Source organism: Panthera uncia (genome assembly GCF_023721935.1).
Source record: "Panthera uncia isolate 11264 chromosome B3 unlocalized genomic scaffold, Puncia_PCG_1.0 HiC_scaffold_1, whole genome shotgun sequence".
Lineage (NCBI taxonomy): Eukaryota > Metazoa > Chordata > Mammalia > Carnivora > Felidae > Panthera > Panthera uncia.
Genome location: NW_026057582.1, coordinates 65155564 through 65178504, shown reverse-complemented (window position 1 = coordinate 65178504; position 22941 = coordinate 65155564). Strand labels below are relative to the sequence as shown.

At 39.4% G+C, this 22941-nt stretch overlaps 1 non-coding gene across 1 annotated transcript; it reads left to right on the top strand.

Moving 5' to 3' along the window:
• The first annotated feature begins 3418 nt into the window (after positions 1-3418).
• LOC125910475 (U6 spliceosomal RNA) lies at positions 3419-3523 on the top strand. The gene has a single exon (XR_007453985.1). It is a non-coding gene; the product is annotated as a U6 spliceosomal RNA (small nuclear RNA).
• Positions 3524-22941: the final 19418 nt, after the last annotated feature.

Genomic DNA, 22941 nt, shown 5'->3' with positions numbered 1-22941 from the left:
TTACAATTCACTCAAAAAGGAAGAAGGCCAGGGTAAAAAATGAAAGGTTTAGAGGGTTATACAAGGAAAAGAACCCACTGACAGCACAGATTGATGTACAACAAAATGAGTTATAGAGTAGTTGCAGGACTGAACTATTTAGAGAAACATAAAAAGTGAATTTAAAAAATCTTCATCAAATTGCACCTACTACTCTAACACTTTATAGTTACTTTCCTACTTTGTGGAGCTGTTACAATGATCAAATGAGATAATACACCTGGGTCAGACTGGGAAAGAGCTCTTCTGGTTCTTTCCATTCAAGCAGATTTGCTGAATGAAGCCTCCCCATTCTCAACTATTTTAAAAATGGCATCTAGTAGGGGCTCCTGGGTGGCTTAGTTGGTTAAGTGTCTGAGTTCAGCTCAGGTCACATCCTTGCAGTTCATGAGTTTGAGTCCTGAGTCAGGCTCTGTGCTCACAGCTCAGATTCTGTGTCTCCTTCTCTCTCTGCCCCGCCCCTTCTTGCACATTCTCTCTCTCTCTCTCTCTCTCTCTCTCTCTCTCTCTCTCTCTCTCTCAAAGATAAATAAACATTGAAAAAGAAATTTTTAAAAAATGGCATCTAGTCTAACCCCAGGACAAGCCTGTAAGGTTGGTAGGAAACATAATGGTGTTCGATTTTACGCGAAGGTCCATGGAAGACAAAGGTGCAGGGTTCTAGGTCACAGAGTTAGCCACTTAGATGGTGTGAAACATAAACTCCCTGTAAAAGCATTTTTGAAAGATATTAGTGCTAGTTCCCACATCAGGAAATTCATTCACAATATGCCTTATCATAATAAGGGTGGGGAAAGAAAGAAACAGAAGAACTCTCTGATCTAGTTCATTTACTTGGGAAAATGAGTATATCCTGTGACATCTTCCTAGCATTTGAGAATCTGGGGCACTCATTCTATTTGGGAATATTTGCTCAATTGTTTTCATATAACCACTCTCAAAAAACAGAGCTAATAAACCAAAACACACTGTGTCGCATTCATTGCACTGAAACAAAAGGCTGCCTTTTCAACATGACAGATAACTGCAATGAAATGTTTTCTGAATAAATATTTTTGGCTTGCTAAGTCACACAGCCAGCTTTCATATTATGCATCAAAACAATCTTTCCCAAGTTAAAAAAAAAAAATAACCACAGCTTTTTCGTAAATAAAACGTTAAGCCAACATGAACCTGAGTTTCTCTCGAGGGTAGACTTAAGAGCAAGGGTAGAGTTTGACAACTGATTCTACATGCATCTGTTATAATTAATAAAGGTAATGTCAATGATGAAATTTTTTTTAATGTTTATTTATTTTTGAGACAGAGAGAGACAGAGCATGAACGGGGGAGGGTCAGAGAGAGAGGGAGACACAGAATCCGAAGCAGGCTCCAGGCTCCGAGCTGTCAGCACAGAGCCTGACGCAGGGCTCGAACTCAGGGACGGTGAGATCATGACCTGAGCCGAAGTCGGACGCTTAACCGACTGAGCCACCCAGGCGCCCCAATGATGAAATTTCTTAAATAATAACTAACTCTAGATCATTAGGTGTTTGAGTATTCAGATTACAAGGTAACAGGAAAGGCCAAGAAAACCAATGGTAAATAACTACCCAAGTGCATCAATACCTCTGAATAAAAATGCAGGAGGACAAAAGGAAGCAGATGATGGAGAGAAGGAATGGCAGGGCTATGGACCAGTCATTAAGATTCACTTACTCTGTGATAGTTTGCAGGGTAAATAGTTTCAATGCAATGGAAACTGATTCACAAAGAAATTAAGTGACGTGTCCAAGATCATAAATAAAAGTAGAAGACAATATTTGAATTCAGATATCTCAAGATTCCAAAGCTCAAATGAGCTTTGAGTGCATAGGTCTGCACCTATCCACCTCTCCCTGCTTATCTTCCTCTCTCCTGGCTCACGTCCTCCAGCTTCAGTTACTCCAACAGGACAAATTCTTTCCTTCACCACCACAACTAACCTGCCTTTACTTTAGCTTAGGAAACTCTTGTGCCCACTCTACCTTGCTGGCACTTCCTCATCTTTCAGTTCTCAGCATAAAGAATCATTTCCTCGGGTGGGACTCCTGGGTGGTGCAATCAGTTAAGCGTCTGACTCCTTATCTCAGCTCAGGTCATGATCTCGTGGTTTGTGGGTTCGGTGCCCATGTCCAGCTCTTTGCTGGTGGTGGGGCACCTGCTTGGGATTCTGTCTCTCCTTCTCTATGCTCCTCCCCCACTGTGCTCGCTCTCTGTGCGAGAGAGAGAGAGCGGTTTTTTAAAGAACCACTTCCTCAGAAAGTGGCACCCCAATCCCAAAAGTGATCCTCTGGTATATGTCTTCATAGCACTCAAGTCTTTTCAAGTTCATCCATCATGTTTTATAATCACACACGTGATGCTACCTTCCCCAATAACCTGCAAGCTTCAGCAGTGCAGAGACCACAGCTGTTTTCTCTTTATGCTCTACCCAGGAACTAGCACACTGCCCAACACACAACATGCAGTCAATAAATATTTCTGAGTGAAAGTGAGACACGGGAACTCTCTCAAATTATCCATTATCTAAGATGACCCCAATCCTAATCTTTCCAATATGGGTTAAGTTAGCCAAGAGCATTTAGAATTTATGGTGGTAGGAGACTTCTACAGGCCATTACTGGTGCACCACAACGGGATATTAACAATGAGAAAAGAGGCTATTACCCACTTTATCAAAAACGCACCTACCAAAATACACAGCAGAAAGCTACGGAAACCTAATGGTCCTGAAGCCCATCACCATGCTGAGAAATCAGCACTGTCCTGGGGATTGACAATCACTCCCTTGACCAAGAAGCCAGGCTTTTCCACATTATTGTCACAGGCGGGGTCATAGCGTGTCTGTTCTCGGTTACCACCAGACAGTCTGATTAAACTGTGTGTCAAGTCTCATTACCAGCTCTTCAACATTAATTACTACCAACACATCCAGGCTTAACTCTTTTTGGGTTTTATACTTAAAGGCACAGCCTGACCCTCTAATGATGTTCCTAATTTTTATTCTGGGCTTCACTTACAACATAATTGGCTTAGGTAACTTCCTGTGAGTGAAAAGGTAATGCATCCTAGTTAAACGAGGATTGAAAAGCCAGTCGAAATACCTCAGTTTTCATTCAGTTCTGTTACCAGTTCTGTAATGCACTTGGAGGCCACATAATTTTGACCTCCCCCAACTTAATTATCTTAACTTACCCATCTGTAAAATTATAATCATCACTCTGACAGACTTATAGTTAGTCAGGGCTTCTAAGATTCTCAGAGACATCAGGGTGATGGACCCTTGCTCTAATTCTGCAGCTCTAAGGCCAGAAAGGTCTCAAACCGGACTGTGCTAGCCTAGGGAGAAGAGGGTGTGGTGCTCCCTTAAGCAGCACATATACTAAAACTGGAATAATTCAGAGATTAGCACGGCCCCTATGCAAGGATGACATGCAAATTTGCAAAAATGTTCCATATTTTTAAAACTAGAAAGAAAAAAGAAGACGGTATGTTGATGGTTATTTTATACCAGTCTCTATGGTCAATTTTTGTAACACTGAGATTGATGATCTGATCATAAAGATCCAGCTGGTTTTGGGTGGGTGAGGGTATTGGTTCTGCCTCTTCCCCCCAGTGACACTTCCTACACGTCCCAATGTGCACCTCAGTCATTCAGCCTTAATTATAGGCAATGATAATGAAGCCCTCTCTGGAAGACCCAGAGGCTTACACAGTATGTCTATGATGGAGAACAGTGTTGATCTTTTCACTGTGTACCACTTTCTTCTATTTGCATTAGTTAGATAAAGACACCTTGACTTATTTCCTAGGAAGTATCTTTGTCTGGTCTCCATATCAGTCAGCACCTGCTGTTGATACTTGTCAAATGGTGGTAACATAGAGTCAAATATGCTTTGGAAATATTTAAAGTATTTCACAAATATGAGTGATTTCTGCTACCCTCTACAAAGCTGAATTTTATCTTTAATTTCTTCCCTATAATGAATAGATACAATATGGTATGTACAATAGGCTCAAATTCAGACTTTCCTGTTGCTTATAGGTTTTGTATCTTTAGAGAAGTCACACTCTCTCAGCACCCAAGTATCTTCATCTGAAAAGTGGAAATTGAATAATAGTATTATCTATCTCATAAGGTTGTCCTGAAGGCAAAATATATATGGGAAATAGGTAGTGCTGTGTTAGTCCCTTTAAGGTGCTAATATTTGATATTTGTTAATGTTTACTTATTTTAAGAGACAGAGACAGAGTGTGAGTGGGGGAGGGGCAGAGAGAGGGAGACACAGAATCTGAAGTGGGCTCCAGGCTCCCAGCGATCAGCACAGAGCCTGATGCGGGGTTCGAACCCACGAACCACGAGATCATGACCTGAGCCAAAGTTGGACATTTAATCGACTGAGCCACCCAGGTGCCCCTGAAGGTGCTAATATTTGAATGTGAAATCAGTAACCCAAAGTTTGAGAGAAGTAAATGAATTTAAAAGCTCTGTATCTATCAGAATATTTTATGCTGAAAATAACACAGAATTGAATTCAAACTGGCTTAAATAATAATGGGAATTCATTGGCACCTGTAACAAAAAGTCCATAGGAAAAGTAAGCCTCAGGCATTGTTCACATAAGATCTGGCTAGACTTCTCTGCAGCTTTCCTGGCTCTGCCTTACTCCCTACGTTGCCTCTTCTTCTGGCTGGCTTCTCCCACTGTTGAAAGATGCTTGCAAGCAGCTACTAGGGCAACACAATTTCTCTTTAACATCCAGGGAAGAGACAACATGACATCTCACAATGAACAAGAGTCCCAGCTTTGGAGATCCTCAAACTAGCCATTGTAGACAGGTGAATGCCATGCACTGATGTGTAAAACTGGGGAGACTCATTAGCGAGGTGTTATACATGGGGAAAGGTGATAGGAACATCACACAGACAACCACAATGTCCATTATAGTAACACAATAAATCCTTAGTGAGTGGCAATGCATTACTAAATTGTTGTTGTTGTTGTTAAGGAAATAAAATACCTATGAAGAAATGTTGAATTCTGAGGTTTCTAGGATCCCAGATGTCAGGGAGTAGGAGTGAGGAAGGAGCTAACAAGGACTCTGCACAACAGAAATCTCAAAGTGTGAGCCTGCTCAGGAGGAAGTCTACTATCCCTTAGGGGCAACCAGAGAGGAGCACCACTCCTTCAAGGCTGCTCTGAAGCCCCCAGAAGTGAGAATCGTGGCACAGTCCTTCCCTCCAACTCCTACAGATCTGAAATCAACTGGAGAAGCACTGAAAGTTCCACTTCTTACTTCTCCACAGGAAATCCACAGACACTCCATCTACCACTGGAAAGGTGAAAACATCAACATAAACTCCATCTCTGTTTAGAAAAACAGTAAAAGCCCCAGGACAAATCTCTTAAGATGATTTCCTTTTGCCTAAATAAAGCATTTGATTGCATCTTGGGACTCATTTGATTGTAAGGAATTGAAATCCACTCAAATACTTAAGAAAAAGGGAATTCATAGAATGAATACCACATATCTCCCAGCCAGGAAGTGGCCTCAAAAGGGAATAGGGGCATGTGGCTGGCCCAGTGGGTGGAGCATGCGACTCTTGATCTCAGGTCTGTGGGTTTGAGCCCCACATTGGGTGTAGAGATTACTTTAAAATAAAAATTTTTTAAAAAGGGAATGATCACTTGACCAGAAGTAAAAGCCCATTTAATTTACTCTTCTCTTTGTCATGACCAACTTTCCTGGCTTAACTTGTCCATGGGTCAACCTTGACTTCATATATTCCTTATTCAAGAGCCACTGCTACAATGCTAAATGGTTTCTATAAGCCAGTTTCAAATTTCTTGGAGAAAGAGCCCACTGTTAATCTAGGTTCAGATGTCAGTCCTTGGTCAATCAGCGGAGTCATCTGGGAAGGTCTGCTGCCCATGTAGGAAGGGTTTTATCAGTGGGCTTTGAGAAGGGGAGTGAAAAAGAAGGTCAAAATGACCAATATGCATATACTGGACATGTCAGTCCTCTCCTCTTCTATCAAAGTACAGTCAGTGTTACATGATTTCATAAAAACATCAGAAACCAGTAGAGGAACACAGAATAAGTCTAGATAACCAGTCTCTCAGCTTGGACCCATTCTATCTTTGTATGTATTTTTTACACAGCGTAATTTCTTAGTGCTGCGTTTTTTCACCTGCCAAATAAATATAATACTTGTCCTTATAACTCATAGGATTATAGAAAGGATAAAGAAATAATAGATATGAAATTACTTTAAAACATAACAATGATGTTATTTATACTCTGAACACTATAAAGCGTGTCTTTTAATTTCAACTCAAATCACACTGTTTCTAAGGAAATACAAGTTCAAGGATTGTTTTGTCAAATCAGCCATTTGGGGTTAATCCCCCTAGGTAGTAGATACACATCTTATGTCTTCCAATTAACTGCATAATGGAGTGTGTTATAGTTACACTGTTACACAGCATACATGCTTAGCAGATACATGGGAGGAGAGGAGATGAAAGACAGAAAAGTAGAAACAAACAAAAACAAAAAATAACAACAAAGTAAAAACAATAAAGAAAGCTCACCCCTAAAAACCAAAAATAGATACAGAATAACAGTCTGCAGTGATATTGTTCCTTGTCCACTAAAAACAAAAACAAGAAATAGGGGGGCACCTGGGTGGTTCAGTTGGCTATGATGCCAAATCTTGATTTCAGCTCAGGTCATGAGTTCAGGCCCCACATCAGGCCCTACGCTCACAGCAAGGAACCTGCTTTGGATCCTCTGTCTCCTTTTCTCTGCCCCTCCCCCACCCACGCTCACTCTCTCTCTCTCAAAAATAAATAAACAAACAAACAAATAAAAAGACAAAATAGGCTGCAAATGAGGAATTTAGATTCAATATGAGAGGAATTCCCAGGAATGAGGACTTACTCCCTCCTATGCAGCGGATGATGTATCCTTTGACTGCAGAATTTTGTTGCGTTCATCTTTGTTTCCCTAGCAGCCAAGGCACCTGCCACTGTAGGCACTCAGTCCATATTTTTGATGACATGACAGTTCAGAGATTGAGAAGGGCAGCAACAGACACCCAGCCATTCTTGTCTCTTGTCTCTGTGATCTTGATTCAGCAAACAATCCATTTATAGACACAATTAATAAGACAACTGAAGCAAAGTACACCCTAAGTGGCTATGATATTAAGGAATTAATAATTTTTTTAGGTATGACAATACTAATGTGGTTGTATTTAAAAAGCGAGTCCTTATCTTGGAGAAAGATCTTTAGAAATTACATATTATAATATTTAGGGTTCCTTCAAAATAATCAGAGGTAATGGCATGAAAGAAACCAAAATGGCCATGAATTGATCATTGTGCAAGTTGGGCAATAGATGAAGTGTTCACTATAATATTGTGTGTACTTTTTGCACATGTTTGAAAATTTCGGTAACAATGATCTTTTAAAAAGGGAAAGAAATATAAAACACCAAACACAACTCATGGGCTTAATGCATAATCTGAATTAGCTTTGGTCATGTAACAGCTTTTATTATAATTATAATACTGTTGATCTTAAACAGCTCAATCTAAAAACAGCTAAAATGTGTGCTTTTCTTCTGCCATCCATAAAAATGATTTTCAGTACCAATTAAATTTCAAATAATTGTGGCTTTTCAGGGTAATATAAAGCTTAGCAAATCTCACTGCTACGTTTGTCATAGTTGGCACAGCATTCCTATTAAAGATGTTCTTTAGTGTGAAATGTTGGTCAAGCAATTTAAATAATTTTATTTCAAAATTTCTAAAGATATTGGCCAAATCTTCACTCATGCTTTCTGCTTTCAAAGGTTAAAGAAATTGTCAAATGAAAGCATTTCTATATATTCTTTAAAACTGTTGTTGAAGACAATGGCCTTTACATTGCTTACAGCTCTTTATATATGTTCCAAATTAGCATTCTTTTTATAACTCAGTTCTATAAAAAAAAAAAAAAAGTTCATGTTTTGAGGAGGCAAAATCCTTTTAATCATTTGATAAATAGTATAGTGTGTGTGTGTGTGTGTGTGTGTGTGTATTTATACATATATTCTGTCTAGCCTTCCAGGAAATTCAAAGCTAAATTCAAGTATTCTCTGTTTTTTTTAATGTGTCCCCTTTTCCTTTGACACGGTTTAAACATTTTTTTGTATTTATGAGTCACTTATTGTAAACTTGTATCATATCATTTAGAATTAGTAATAACATGTCATTGATGCACATTTTATCCACATTTTAACACCTTTCAAATTAGTATGCATCTTACAATCAATATAGTTCTCCTAGAAGCATTTTTTTCTTATATAAAATTACATGAATAATAATGAGTCTTATATTTTATTGCAGCCCAGATTTGCAAAATATTAAAATGTCTTCAACAATTATTCTGTAACATGAAAATACCACCATAGCAGAGCAGTAAAAACTAAGGCTGGAAGTAAGTCTTATTAAATACTTCAACTCATATATGCCATATTTCAAAGAGCTGTATCTTTGTGTAATGTGGGAGAGGAAGATGGCAGCAGAGTAAAAGGACCTAGGTTCACCTCATTCCACAGATACATTTAGATAACTATCAAATAATCCTGAATACCCCAGAAAGTGACCTGAAGACTGGCAGAATAAACTCCACAACTAAAGGTAGAGAAGAGGCCACATGAAAGAAGGTAGGAAGTGTGGAGCCATGGTTTGGGAGAGAAGCAGATCCTGGCCACTGCTGTGGGGAGGGAGCTGTAGTTGCAGAGAAGGATGAGAAACTAGCACACAGGGGTGTGCATGGGGAAGGCAACTCCACATAACAACTGGTTTGGATAGCAAGAGAGGCTGAATTTTGTGAGATCTTGCAACCAGCGAGGCTTCAGCCTGGAGTTCTAAAGTCAATGGATTTGGCTCTGGGAGAGCCTAGAGGTGCTGGGGAAGCTCCTGAAGAGAAGACAAGGCAAACAACCTGTGGACATACAGCCTAGAAACAGCAATCTGAAGAGTGCCTGGTGCACACAGTGGGGAGGTTATTTGCTCTTCTTGGAGCTGCCACAGACAGACAATGTTCATGAAGAGAGTTTTCTGGGAACAAAGGAACTGGCCAGTGCTATTTCCCTCTCCTGTCATCAGCATAACCACAGGGCCACCTGCGGGGACAAGAGCAGCACTGGACACTTGCTACCTAACTTGCTCAACCACATCTCCCAATGGGGAATTTTACAGAGTCTCAGTTCTCGTCCTGTTGGCAACAGGTTTCATTTCACATGCAGACCGAAGCACACCTAGTTAAAATGTGCCACATTCAGGCGAGGGACAAAACACTATCCACAACGGGCAAAGAGAGCCTCTGCAGATGGCTGGCCTGAAGGATAAAGCAGTCAGCAAACAACAGCAGAGTGCATGCAGCACAGATTGGACACTCACAGAAGTGCCAGGCCCTGAGGAACAGGGGACACCATACTGCAGGACACTACAGGGCCTCTTCTTCATTAAGCCATTACCTCAATAACAGGATATATAGTTTACTTTCCTAAAACAGAAACAGGCACAGAGACTTAAACAAAATGAGAAGACAGAGAAATTTGTCCCAAATGAAAGAAAAGAACAAGGCCACAGCCAAAGATCTAAGCAAAAGAGATGTAAGTAACATGGCTGATGGAGAATTTAAAGCAATAATCATAAGGATACTCACTGGACTTGAGAAAAGAGTGGAGGACATCAGTGAGACTTTTAACACAGAAATAAAGAATAACATAGCAGGGATAAAGGGCTCAATAAACAAAATGAGAAACACTCCTGATAGAATGAAAAGCATACTGGAAAAAGCAGAGGAATGAATTAAGGAGTAGAGTACAGAAGATAGAGTAATGGAAAGTAATCATGCTGACCAAAAGAGAGAAAAAAAGAATTATGCTACATGAGAATAGACTTACAGAATTCAGTGTTTCCATCAAATATAATAACATTCATATGATAGGAGTCCCAGAAGAATAGAGAGAAAAGGGGGCAGAGAATTTATTTGAAGAAATAATAGCTGAATACTTCTCTAATCTGGGGGAGGAAACACATACCCAGATCCAGGAGGCACAGAAAACTCCCATCAAAATCAACAAAAGCTGAGCCACACCAAGACATTTTATAATTAAAATGTCAAAATTACAGTGACAAAGAAAAAATAATAAAAGTAGCAAGACAAAATAAGACAGTTACATACAAAGGAAACCCCATAAGGCTATCAGCAGATTTATCAGTAGAAACTTTCCAAGCTAGAGAGGAGTGCCATGATATACTCAAAAGTGCTGAATGAGAAAAACCTGTGGCCAAGAAGCCAAGAATACTCTATCCAGCAAGGCTATCATTCAGAATAGAAGCAGAGATAAAGGGTTTCCCAGATAAACAAACACTAAAAGAGTTCATAACCACTAAACCAGTCCTGCATGAAATATTATAGGGGATGCTTTTGGGGCATCTGAGTGGCTCAGTTGGTTAAGTGTCTGACTCTTGATTTCGGCTCAGGTCATTATTTCATGGTCGTGAGATGGAGCCCTACACTGGACTCCACATTAAGTGTGGAACCTGCTTAAGATTCTTTCTCTCCCTCTCCCTCTGCCCCTCCACTTGCTGCCTCCTCTCAAAAAAAACAAAAATAGAGAGAGAGAGAGAGAGACTCTTTGAGTGGAAAAGAAAGGCCAAAAATGACATTATGAATATGGGAAACAAAAAAGTAATAAAAATGAATATTTCTGTAAAAAATCAGTCAAGGAACTCACAAAATAAAAGGATTTAAATATGACACCATACCCCTAAAACATGAAGAGGAGTAAACAGTGGGTTCAAACTTAAATGACCATCAACTTAATATAGACTGCTATATGCAAAAGATGTTAGATACAGACCTAATGGTAACAATAGGTGTCATACTGACATGAAAGAATAAACAGAAATAAATCCAAATATATCACTAAAGAAAACCAGAAAATCAGGAAAGAAAAAAAGACACGAAAGGATCAGAGAAGAATCACAAAAATAATCACAAAACAAGTAACAAAATGGGAATAAATACATATCTATCAGTAATTACACTGAATGTAAATGGACTAAACACTCCAAATCAAAAGACATAGGGTAATAGAATGGATTAATGAACAAAAAAACAAATAAGACCCAACAATATGCTGCCTATAAGAAACTCTTATCAGACCTAAAGACATCTGCAGATTGAAAGTGAGGGGATGAAGAAACATTTATCATGAAAATGGATGTCAAAAGAAAGCTGAAGTAGCAATATATTGGACAAACTAGACTTTAAAACAAAGACTGTAACAAGAAACAAAGAAGGGCACTATATCATAATAAAGGGGACAATTCAAGAAGAAGATATAACAATTATAAATATTTGTGCACCTACTATGGGAGCACCCAGCTAAATAAAATAGTTAATAACAATCAAAAAGGAATTAATCTATAATAATACAATAATTGTAGGGTATTTTAACAACCCACACACACTTATAAACTTGTGTCAATGGACATCTTAGCAGAAAATCAGCAAGGCAACAATGGCTTTGAACGACAAACTGGACCAAAGGAATTTAATGGACATATTAGAACATTCCATGCTAAAACAGCAGAATACGCATTCTTTTCAAGTGCATATGGAACATTCTCCAGACTAAATCATCTATTATATCACAAAACAAGTCTCAAAAATTTTAAAAATATTGAAATCATACCACACACCTTTTCTGACCACAATACTATGAAACTAGAAGTCAACCACAAGAAAAATCTGGAAAGACCACAAATATGTGAAGGTTAAATAACATGCTACTAAACAACGAATGGGCCAGCCAGGATGTCATTGAAGAAATAAAGAAGTATATTGAAAAAAATGAAAATGAAAACACAAGTATTCAAAACCTTTGGGACTCAGTAAAAGCAGTTCTAAGAGGGAAGTTTAAAGCAATACAAGTGTACCTCAAAAAGCAAGAAAAATCTCAAAGAAATAACCTAACCATACATCTAAAGCAGCTAGAAAAATAACAACAAATGAAGACTAAAGGCAGCAGAAGGAAGGTAATAATCAAGATGATAGCATAAATAAATGATACAGAAATTAAAAAAAAAAAAACAATAGAACAGATCAATGAAACCAGGAACTGGTTCTTTGAGAAAAATCAATAAAATTGATTAGTCTCCAGTCAGACTCATCAACAAAAAAAGAGAAAGGACCTAAATTTTTAAAATCATGAATGAGATAGGAGAAATAACAGCCAGTCCCACAGATATACAATCATAAGAGAATATTATGGAAAATATATGCCAACAAATTAGACAATCTGGAAGAAATGGATAAACTCCTAGAAACATATAAACCACCAAAACTGAAACAGGAAGAAATAGAAAACTTGAACAGACTGATAACTAGTCACTTTTAGCAAAAAAACTGAATTAGTAATCAAAAATTCTCCCAACAACCAAAAGTCCAGGGCCAGATGGTTTCACAAGTGAATTTTACCAAACATTTAAAGAAGAGTTAATACCTGTTTTTCTCAAATTATTTCAAAAAATAGAAATGGAAGGAAAACTTCCAAACTCATTCTATGAGACCAGTATTACCCTGATTCCAAAAGCATAAAAGTCTTCACTAAAAAAGAGAATTACAGGCCAATATCCCCGATGAACATGGATGCAAAAATTCTCAACAAGATACTAGCATATTGAATCCAAAAGTAAATTAAAAGAATCATTCACCATGCTCAAATGGGATTTATTCCTGGGCTGCAAGAGTGGTTCAATATTCGCAAATCAGTCAACATGATACACCACATTAATGAAAGAAAGGAATAAGAACCATATGATCCTCTAAATAGATGCAGCAAAAGCACTTAACAAAGTACAATAGCTTTCATGATAAAAACCCTCAACAAAGTAGAAACAGAGGGAACATACCTCAAGATAAAAAAGATGATAGAGCTAAGATCATCCTCAATGGGGAAAAACGTAGAGATTTTCCTCTATGGTCAGGAACAAGACAGGGATATCCACTGTCAACAATGTTATTCAACATAGTACTGAAAGTCCTAGTCTCAGAAATCAGACAATAAAAAAAAAAGGTATCCAAATTGGTAAGGAACAAGTCAAACTTTCACTATTTGCAGATGTCATGACTCTATATAGAAAACCCAAAAGACTCCACCAAAAAATTGCTAGAACAAATATATGATTTCAATAAAGTCACAGAATATAAAACCAACATACAGAAATATGTGACATTTCTATACACCAATAATGAAGCAGCAGAAAGAAATCAAGGAATCAATCCCATTTACAATTGCACCAAAAATCATAAGATACCCAGGAATAAACCTAACCAAAGAAGTAAAAGATCTATACTCCTAACACTATAGAACACTAAAGAAAGAAATTGAAGAGGACACAAAGAAATGGAAAAACATTCCATGCTCATGGTTGGTAGAATAAATACCATGGAAATATCTATATTACCCAAAGCAATCTACACATTTCATGCAATCTCTATAAAAATATCAACAGTATTCTCCACAGAACTAGAACCAACAATCCTAAAATTTGTATGGAACCAGAAAAGACCCTGAATAGCCAAAACAATTTTGAAAAAGGAAAACTGGAGGCATCACAGTTCTGGACTTCAAATTATATAACAAAGCTGTATGGATCAAAACAGTATGGTACTGGGGTGCCTGGGTGGCTCAGTCGGTTAAGCGTCCGACTTCAGCTCAGGTCACAATCTCGCGGTCCATGAGTTCGAGCCCCGCATCGGGCTCTGGGCTGATGGCTCAGAGCCTGGAGCCTGCTTCCGATTCTGTGTCTCCCTCTCACTCTGCCCCTCCCCCGTTCATGCTGTGTCTCTCTCTGTCTCAAAAATAAATAAATGTTAAAAAAAAAAAAACAAACAAAAAAAACCAGTATGGTACTGGCACAAAAATAGATACATAGATCCATGGAACAGAATAGAAAACCCAAAAATAAACCTACAACTGTATAGTCAACTAATCTTTGACAAAGCAGGAAAGAGTATCTAATGGTACAAAGACAGTGTCTTCTACAAACGGTGTTAGAAAAACTAAACAGCAATATGCAAAAGAATAAAACTGGACTGCCTTCTTTTACCATACACAAAAATAAATTCAAAATGGATGAAAGGCCTATTTTTTTTTTTTTTTTAATATATGAAATTTACTGTCAAATTGGTTTCCATACAACACCCAGTGCTCATCCCAAAAGGTGCCCTCCTCAATACCTGGATGAAAGGCCTAAATGTGAGACCTGAAACCATAAAAATTCTAGACAAGAACATAGGCAGTAACTTCTTTGACACTGCCCATAGCAACTTTTCTAGATAGGTCCCCTGAGGCCTATGGCAAGGGAAACAAAAGCAAAAATAAACTAATGGAACTATATGAAAATAAAAAGCTTCTGCACAGCAAAGGAAACAGTCAACAAAATTAAAAGGCAATCAATAGAATGGGAGAAGATATTTGCAAATGACATATCCAATAAAGGGTTAGCATTCAAAATATTAAAAACTCAGACAATTCAACACACACACACACACGCACACACACACACACACAAATAATCCAATTAAAAAATGGACAGAAGACATGAACAGACATTTCTCTAAAGAAGACATACAGATGGCCAACAGACACATGAAAAGGTGCTCAACATCACTCATCATCAGGGAAATACAAATCAAAACCATGATACCACCTCACAACTGTCAGAATGGCTAAAATTGACAACACAAGAAACGAGTGTTGGCAAGGATGTAGAGAAAGGGGAATCCTCTCAGACTGTTGGTGGGAATGCAAACTGCCGCAGCCACTGTGGAAAACAGTATGGAGGTTCCTCAAAAATTTAAAAAAATAGTGGGGTTCCTGGGTGGCTCAGTCAGTTAAGCATCCACCTTTGGCTCAGGTCTTGATCTCACGGTTCACAGGTTCAAGCCCCATGTCAGGCTCTGTGCTGTAGCTCAGAGCCTGAAGCCTGCTTCAGATTCTGTGTCTCCCTCTGTCTCTGCCCACTCCCACTCATGCTCTGTCTGCCACAAATCAATAAAAACGTTTAAAATTTTTTTAAAAATTTAAAAATAGAACTACACGGTGATTTAGCAATTGCACTACTAGGTATTTACCCAAAGGATACAAAAACACTAATTCGAAGGGATACATGACCCCTGATGTTTATAGTATCATTGTTTACGGTAGCCAAATTATGGAAAACAGCTCAAATGTCCATCTACTGATGAATGGATAAAGAAGAGGTGATATCTATATACAATGGAATATTACTTGGCCATCAAAAAGAATGAAATCTTGCCATTTGCAATGACGTGGATGCAGCTAGAGAGTATAATGCTAAGTGAAATAAGTCAGTGAGAGAAAGACAAATACCATATGATTTCACTCATATGTGGAATTTAAGAAACAAAACAAAGGGGTAAAGGGACGAGAGAGAGAGAGAGAGAGAGAGAGAGAGAGAGAGAGGCAAACCAAGACCAGACTCCTAAGTAAAGAGAACAAACTGATGGTTACCAGAGGGGAGGAGGGTAGGGGGATGGATGAAATAGGTGATGGGGATTAAGGAGCACACTTGTGATAAGCACCAGTTGATTAAAATAAAAACTTAAAAAAAAAAAGTATATAATCCTAAAAAAAAAAGTATATAATCCTGCCAATAAATAAATACCGTGTTAAAAATAAAATAAAAATTGATGTATAATGAAAAAATTGGCTTTTGCTACACACAATTATTTGGAAACATTTTGTTTCCAGCTTACACTCTTTGTTCCAGTAGAAAATGTTATATGAGCTTCACATTTTAGCAACAGTGTCAATTTATAATTCCCCAGAACCACATGTAGAGATATTTTATTTCAGATCTAATGGCTTAAAAAAGCCATTGGACCAATGATTTCAAATAACCATTACTGTCACTATCATCTAACCACCCCACTGCAAATCAACCACATTTCCTGGGGGAGAATAGAATGAATAGTCCCACTATATATATATACTGTAAAATGGACCTTTGGAGGAAAGGTTTTGGGATCATCACTAATGCCCATCTACCTCAAAAATTAACTGAATCACATTAGGCTTTTGCTCCATATAGATATATTTTAGAAATTATTGGTTGACCTGAATATTAAGAATATGAGTGGGGCGCCTGGGTGGCTCAATCGGTTCAGCGTGTGACTTCGGCTCAGGTCATTATCTCACAGTTCGAGGGTTGGAGCCCCATATCAGGCTCTGTGCTAACAACTCGGAGCCTGGAGCCTGCTTTGGATTCTGTGTCTCTCTCTCTCTGCCCCTCCCCCACTTGTACTCTGACTCTCTCTCTCTCTCTCTCTCTCTCAAAAATAAATAAACACTAAAAAAAAGGAATATGAGGAAAACCTGCCGTATTTGTACTTGGAATACATAATAATATTTTATAATTATCTTGTTATGCTAACCTACGGATTATGTGCTTCTCTTGAGAATGTACAAATTTCATAGCAGATCTCAGAGGCCACACACCAGTCACCCCCACTCAGGGATTTATTTCTTCTTTTTGCATATTCTTCTAGCTCTTGTCACTTCCTTCACCTCCTTGTGGCTTTATTTGGCTATCATGAGGGAAAACACAGTATAACCTGGTGGTTAAGGGTGTGTGGGCTTTAGAGAGCTAGATTTGAATTCTGGCTCTGCTTTCTAGCTGTGTGCTTTGCGACACATCTTCTAATCAATGTAGACATAAACTTCTTCATTTTTAAAATGAGGATGATAACCACCTTGCAGGTATATTGCAAAGATTCTATAGGAACAGGTATAAAGAGCTGTACACAGTGTCAGAATTACTATTATAATTAGCATTTTTATTACACCTTTGCCAAGAGCCAAATGGGCAATTTTCTGGCCCAAATCTTGCAGTGAAAAAGAAGAGTAAGTCATCATCAGAAAGCTGTCAGGACTGGAAGCTATGAACCATCCTTTATACCAGTGACTGAGCATCTACCTCTACTCCAAAGCACTGTGCAAGTCGCTGGGATATAGAAGAGCATATGGAATAGTCTCTGCCTTCAAGATGCTTATAGCCTTTTGGAGAAGAATTACCACATATAAAAAAAAAACAAGTAGAAAATAAATAAATAGAGGGAAGGGGACAAACATCCCTTGCAGAAGAATTTCCAGTAATTTATATAGCTACTCTGCCCTCAAGGAGGTTGAACCTAACTCCTCACTCCTTTTTTTTTTTTTAATGTTTATTTATTTTTGAGAGAGAGAGACAGAGTGTGAGTGGGGGAGGGGCAGAGAGAGAGGGACTCACAGAATCTGAGCAGGCTCCAGGCTCAGAGCTGTCAGCACAGAGCCTGATGTGGGGCTCAAATTCACTAAATGTGAGATCATGACCTGAGCCAAAGTACAAAGTGTAACTTTACAGCAGAGAAACCTGACAAACACCACTCCAGCCCCAAGACCAAGGTCAATGTCAACAGTATTAAGTCATGTTGATAGGATATACGCAACCTTGATATGATGTGAGGAGAATGTTACTTCACCTCTGTGGCCATCCTCCAAAAACCCATAATCCCAACCTAATGGTGAGAAAAACATCAGACAAATCCGTACTGAGGGACCAGTACTCTTCAAAATTGTCAAGGTCATTGAAATAAGGAAAATCTGAGAAAGCTTCACCAAGAAGAGTCTACAAAAATACGTGCTGACTAAAAGTAATGCGGTATCCTGGATGGGATCCTGCAACAGAAAATGGATATTAGGTAAAAACTAAGGAAATCTGAATAAAGTTGGGCTTTAGTTAATCATAATGTATCAGTATTGGTTCATTGACAGTGGCATCTATACCATACTAATAAAAGATGTTAATAATAGGGAATCTGGGTGTAGCATTAACAGTAGCTCTCCGTGTCACTGATTTTTTGGTAAACCTACTGCCAGCATGGCTTAGTTGGTTAAGCATCTGACTTTGGCTCAGGTCATGACCTCCTGGTTCATGAGTTTGAGCCCCACATTGGGTTCTGCACTCTCCCTCTCTCTATCTCTCTGCCCCTTCCCCACTTGCGCTCTCTCTCTCAAAATAAATAAATAGAGCTTTAAAAAATAAAACTGTTCTAAAGTACTTTCTAAAAATTAGTACAAGGGGGTGCTCCTGGCTGGCTTGGTCTGTACAGCATATGACTTTTGCTCTAAGGGTCTTAAGTTCAACCACATTGGGCACAGAGCTTACTTTAAAGTAATAATAATAATAAAATTAAAATTAACAGATAAATAGTACAAGGGAACAAATGATAAGATAGAATGGGATTGATTCATTCATTCAACAAATACTTATTGAATAACCATTATGTGCTAGACACTGCATTGGGAACTACGGGTACAGCAATGATCAAAGAGGGAAAGAAACTTGTTCTTGAGGAGCTTACACGGGATGTAGGCTGGACCTTTTAGAATGAATTCATGTTCCCTGCCACAGCTTTCCTCACTCAGGAGGGAAGTTTTGGTGGCACTCCAGTGGCCAATGTGACCTCTATTACTTGATGTTAAATAGGGGCAAAGATAATCCAGTCCATAGTTTAGCAGTGAGAGGTGAAAAGAAAGGGAACTTGCATAAGAAATGATGGCTTCTGGGACAAGTGAGAGCCAGCTGGCACAGCCAGTGTTTCCTAAGGCCTTCCAAACCCCAGAAAAATGGCATAGCCCTTGAAGCCACTATATGCCCAGGAAGCATTTGCCCAATCACAGAAAGTGGCCAGGGGGAGGTCTCTTCCAATCACTTGGTCTAATCCATTTCACCCTATAGGAAAGGAAACTGAGTTCCAGAAAAAGAGAGTGATTTCTAGTGGTCACAGGACTATCTCTGAATCAACTTTTTTTTTCCCCTCCACGTTTTTATTTAAATTACAGTTAGTTAACATACAGTGTAATCTTAGTTTCAGGTGTAGAATTGAGTGTGAATCAACTTTTTGATTTTCACTCCTCAGAAGCTGTAGACATTTATTCTGTTGCTAGAAATCATCAAAAACTGAAAGGCCAGATGTACATACTTGCTTAGTAGTAGATGTGAACAAAAAACAATCAGGCAAACTAGATCTAGAAAAAACATCAATGTGGTAAGATAACATAGGTGATGGGAGTTTTCAAACTGATTATGGTCCATAACCTATGGGATACTGCAGGATAAACATACACTTCCCTAAAGGGAACAAATTCACTTTAAGTTCACTGTGACTGAAATAAAACCAAGTTACTACGTATTGCATTAGCTAAGTAAGTTTACAGGGGAGCTAAGGATAGGGGGTGGGACAGGACTGATACTCTTTTTAAAGATAAAAATTAAAATTAAAAGGGGTACCTGGGTGGCTCAATGGGTTAAGCGTCCAACTTCAGCTCAAGTCATGATCTTCCGCTTTGTGAGTTTGAGCCCAGCATCGAACTCTGTGCTGACAGCTCAGAGTCAGGAGCCTGCTTTGGATTCTGTGTCTCCCTCTCTCTCTGCCTCTCCCCCACTCATGCTCGGTCTCTCTCTGTTTCTCAAAAATGAATAAACGTTAAAGAAAATTAAAAAATAAAAGATCAACAACAAGAACATTAAAACTTCCAGGTAACGCCAGCTTCATACTTAGGTAAAGACAAAACAGAGAAGGGACCTGTAAACTAAGAGCTTATCTGTGGAGGTAATGAACCAAATCTAATCAGAGAACCACACTATTCTTGAGGAACTCTTTTGAGCTGCCAGCAGCATCCTGAAGCCTAAAAATCCCACCTAGGGTAATAGTTTTACAGGTAGCTCACTCCCTTAACAAGGCCAGCCCATTCTGTGACCTGACAGCACAGTTGGGGATAATTACTTTTGAAACTGAGTTTTCAACTCTTCTGTTAGGGATTATTTTTAAAGTTTCATTTTTTTATATTTTTAGTAATCACTGCACCCAATGTGGGACTCAAACTCATGACCCCATGATCAAGAGTTGCAAGCTCTTCTGACAGAGCCAGCCAGTCGCCCATTAATGATTGTTTTTAAACAAACATCAGGCCAGAAGATGCTTCCATGTTTTATCTGGAAAACACAGTAGGCATATTTTTGATGGAATTTTAATGAAAAGATAATGAAAGAAGAGAGGAAAGTTAGAATTATTAGCTTAACCTCTAATATTGAGCTAAGTATTACGCATCCTGGGCAGCCCATTAGAATCACCTGGGAGCTTTAAAAAATTCTAACACACTGGCCCCATCCCAGACTAATTACATAAAATCTCAAGGGTGGGACTCAGGCTTTGGTACTTTTTAAAGCTCCCCCAGGTGATTCCATTGTGCAGCCCAGTTAGGAATCCACTGCTCTACAAGGAGTTAGTCTAAATTTTGGATATCAAATAGTCTTAATTAAAGCAGGGTAAACTACCCAGGCATCTCAGGAGTACAATAACCCGAAATGTCACCCAACTGAATGCAAAACTATAATTTTAGCAATTTGTCTTTTTAAGTCAAACATACCCAGATTCCTTTGGCTTTCCCTCTATTCTATAGATATTCCCACAGCAGAGACAACTACCTCTCAAGTTAGTTTTTCCTTAATATACTTATGGTGAACATGAGGTACAAACTGAGAATGAAAAATCTCATCCCCACTCCCCCACCCTTCTTAGTTGGCCTTTCAAACCAGAAAAACAAAGGAAGAAAAACTTCTCTTAAATGTTTCAAAACAAAATAATTAAAATTGTATCTTTGGGTAAACAACTGTGAAACTCAATGAGGTATTTCCTTTATTTTTTAAGAGCCATAGATTCAGAGTCAATCATGGAAACAGCTGCATAGTTTTCATTCTGCCAAATGGTTCAGTGAAATTACATCACAGGAGGGCTGTGCCCCATGGGAGTTCTGAAGAGCATGCACCCCTCTGGCCATTTGGGCACCTGTCTGCAGAGCTGTGGAGTGGGAGCTGTTTTCCAAGAATCTGAACTCTCCCTCATTATGTAGCATCATGACAATCTGCCCAGCCTAATTGGAAGAGATTATCCAACACTGATTGAGGATACTCAATAAACAATCATGGAAAAGACAGCTTTAATAGTCCTGAAGGCTTGAAATTTCTACCAAGAAAAATATCAGGGGTGGTGGCTAGAATACTGGGTTTCGAAGAAAAGGGCAATTGTCTCTACCATGGAAGGGTTTCAATCTTTAAAGCAGCCATGAAAATAAGAATAAAAAACTTCCCAGCCAACAAATGTTATTTAATTAGTCTTTCTCTCCAGAAGACATTCAAATAGTAAATAGTAAAGGGAATGAAATCAGCACCACCCCCCTCCCCCCCACAGTTGCCTGATTCAAACACTGACTCATTCCAGATGGAGAGGATAGTTGTAAAACCACTACAGTGTTTGGCTTCCAGGTGGGGGTGCTATGTATCTTTCCTAATACCAAATGTATGGGAATACTACTGAGCAATAAAAAACAAGTACATACGGGCACCAGGGTGGCTCAGTCGGTTAAGCATCCAACTTTATTTCAGGTCATGATCTCAGCATTGGGAGTTCGAGCCTTGCCACCGGCTCCGTACTGACAGCTCGGAGCCTGGAACCTGCTTCAGATTCTTGTCACCCTCTCTCTCTGCCCCTCCCTCACTTACACTCTGTCCCTCTCTCGCTCTCAAAAATTAATAAGCATTTAAAAATCTTTTAAAAAGCAAGTACACATACATGCCACAACATGGATAAACCTCAAAGACATTATGTTCAGTAACAGAAGTTGTATTATTCCATTTATATAAAATGTCAATAAAGGCAAATGTATAGAGACAGGAAGCAAATCAGTATGGCCTAGGGCTGAGGGTGGGGAACAATTGACTCAATGAGGAGAAGGGGTCCTTTTGGGGGTAAGGCAAAGGTTCTAAAATTGGATTGTGGTGATGGCTGTACAACTCTGTAAATTCACTAAAAATCATGGATTTTATACATAAAAGGGATGGGTTTTATGGCATACAAATTATTGCTTACACTTTGGACTAAATAAAACTATTTGAAAAAACGATACCCTGCCACCTCTCCTGGGTCTGGAGATGGTTCCTAGGCTGCTGTGGAGGTCACTGCCACGGAGGTCACACTGCCTGTCAATTCTGCTTTCTCCCACTTCCACCTGTTAAAAATTACCAGGATGAGAGAGGACACATTACCAAATCTGAGGTTCTGTGCCATCACTACAGACACCAGGTCTGGGAACTGGGAGAGGCAATCAAGCATAATTCCTTCCTGACCCAGAAAGGAAGAAAAGGCAAATACAATGAGGGGCCCGGGCCACCTCCGAAGCGTGGCCTTGCGCATTACAGTGAATGGAACCCGCTGGGGAAAATCCGATTCCAGCAGAAACCAAGTCGGAAGGCTGCTGGATCCCTATGGTCGAAAGAATAACCAATCAGTTGACAGGGTTTCTAAAAATACGAGGGACGCGTTTGCCAAACCTAGGTTGCGTTTGCTTTAGAAGTAGGAACTCCGTTTCCACGCGAGCACGAAGTTGGAAAGTTTGGTTCCGAGGCCGCGTGGACCTGGTAGCTCTCTGGAGGCGCAAGTCCTGGGCGGGCGGCGGCCCTGGGTCACCTCAGCCGCCTGGGCCAAAGCAGAGCCGGGGTTCACCGCAAGGGCCGCAGCTCCGCCATCGGGAACCGCGAGTGGGGGACCGTCCCTCCCCAGCCCGGGTGAGGCCGGCCCCGCACGTCGGGCAGCCTCCCTGCCCGGAGCGCAGTCCAGCCGGGGCGGCCGGCGCCAGGGACCCCGGGCTCACCGCGCGTGTCTCCAGGCGCGGGTCCCACCCCTG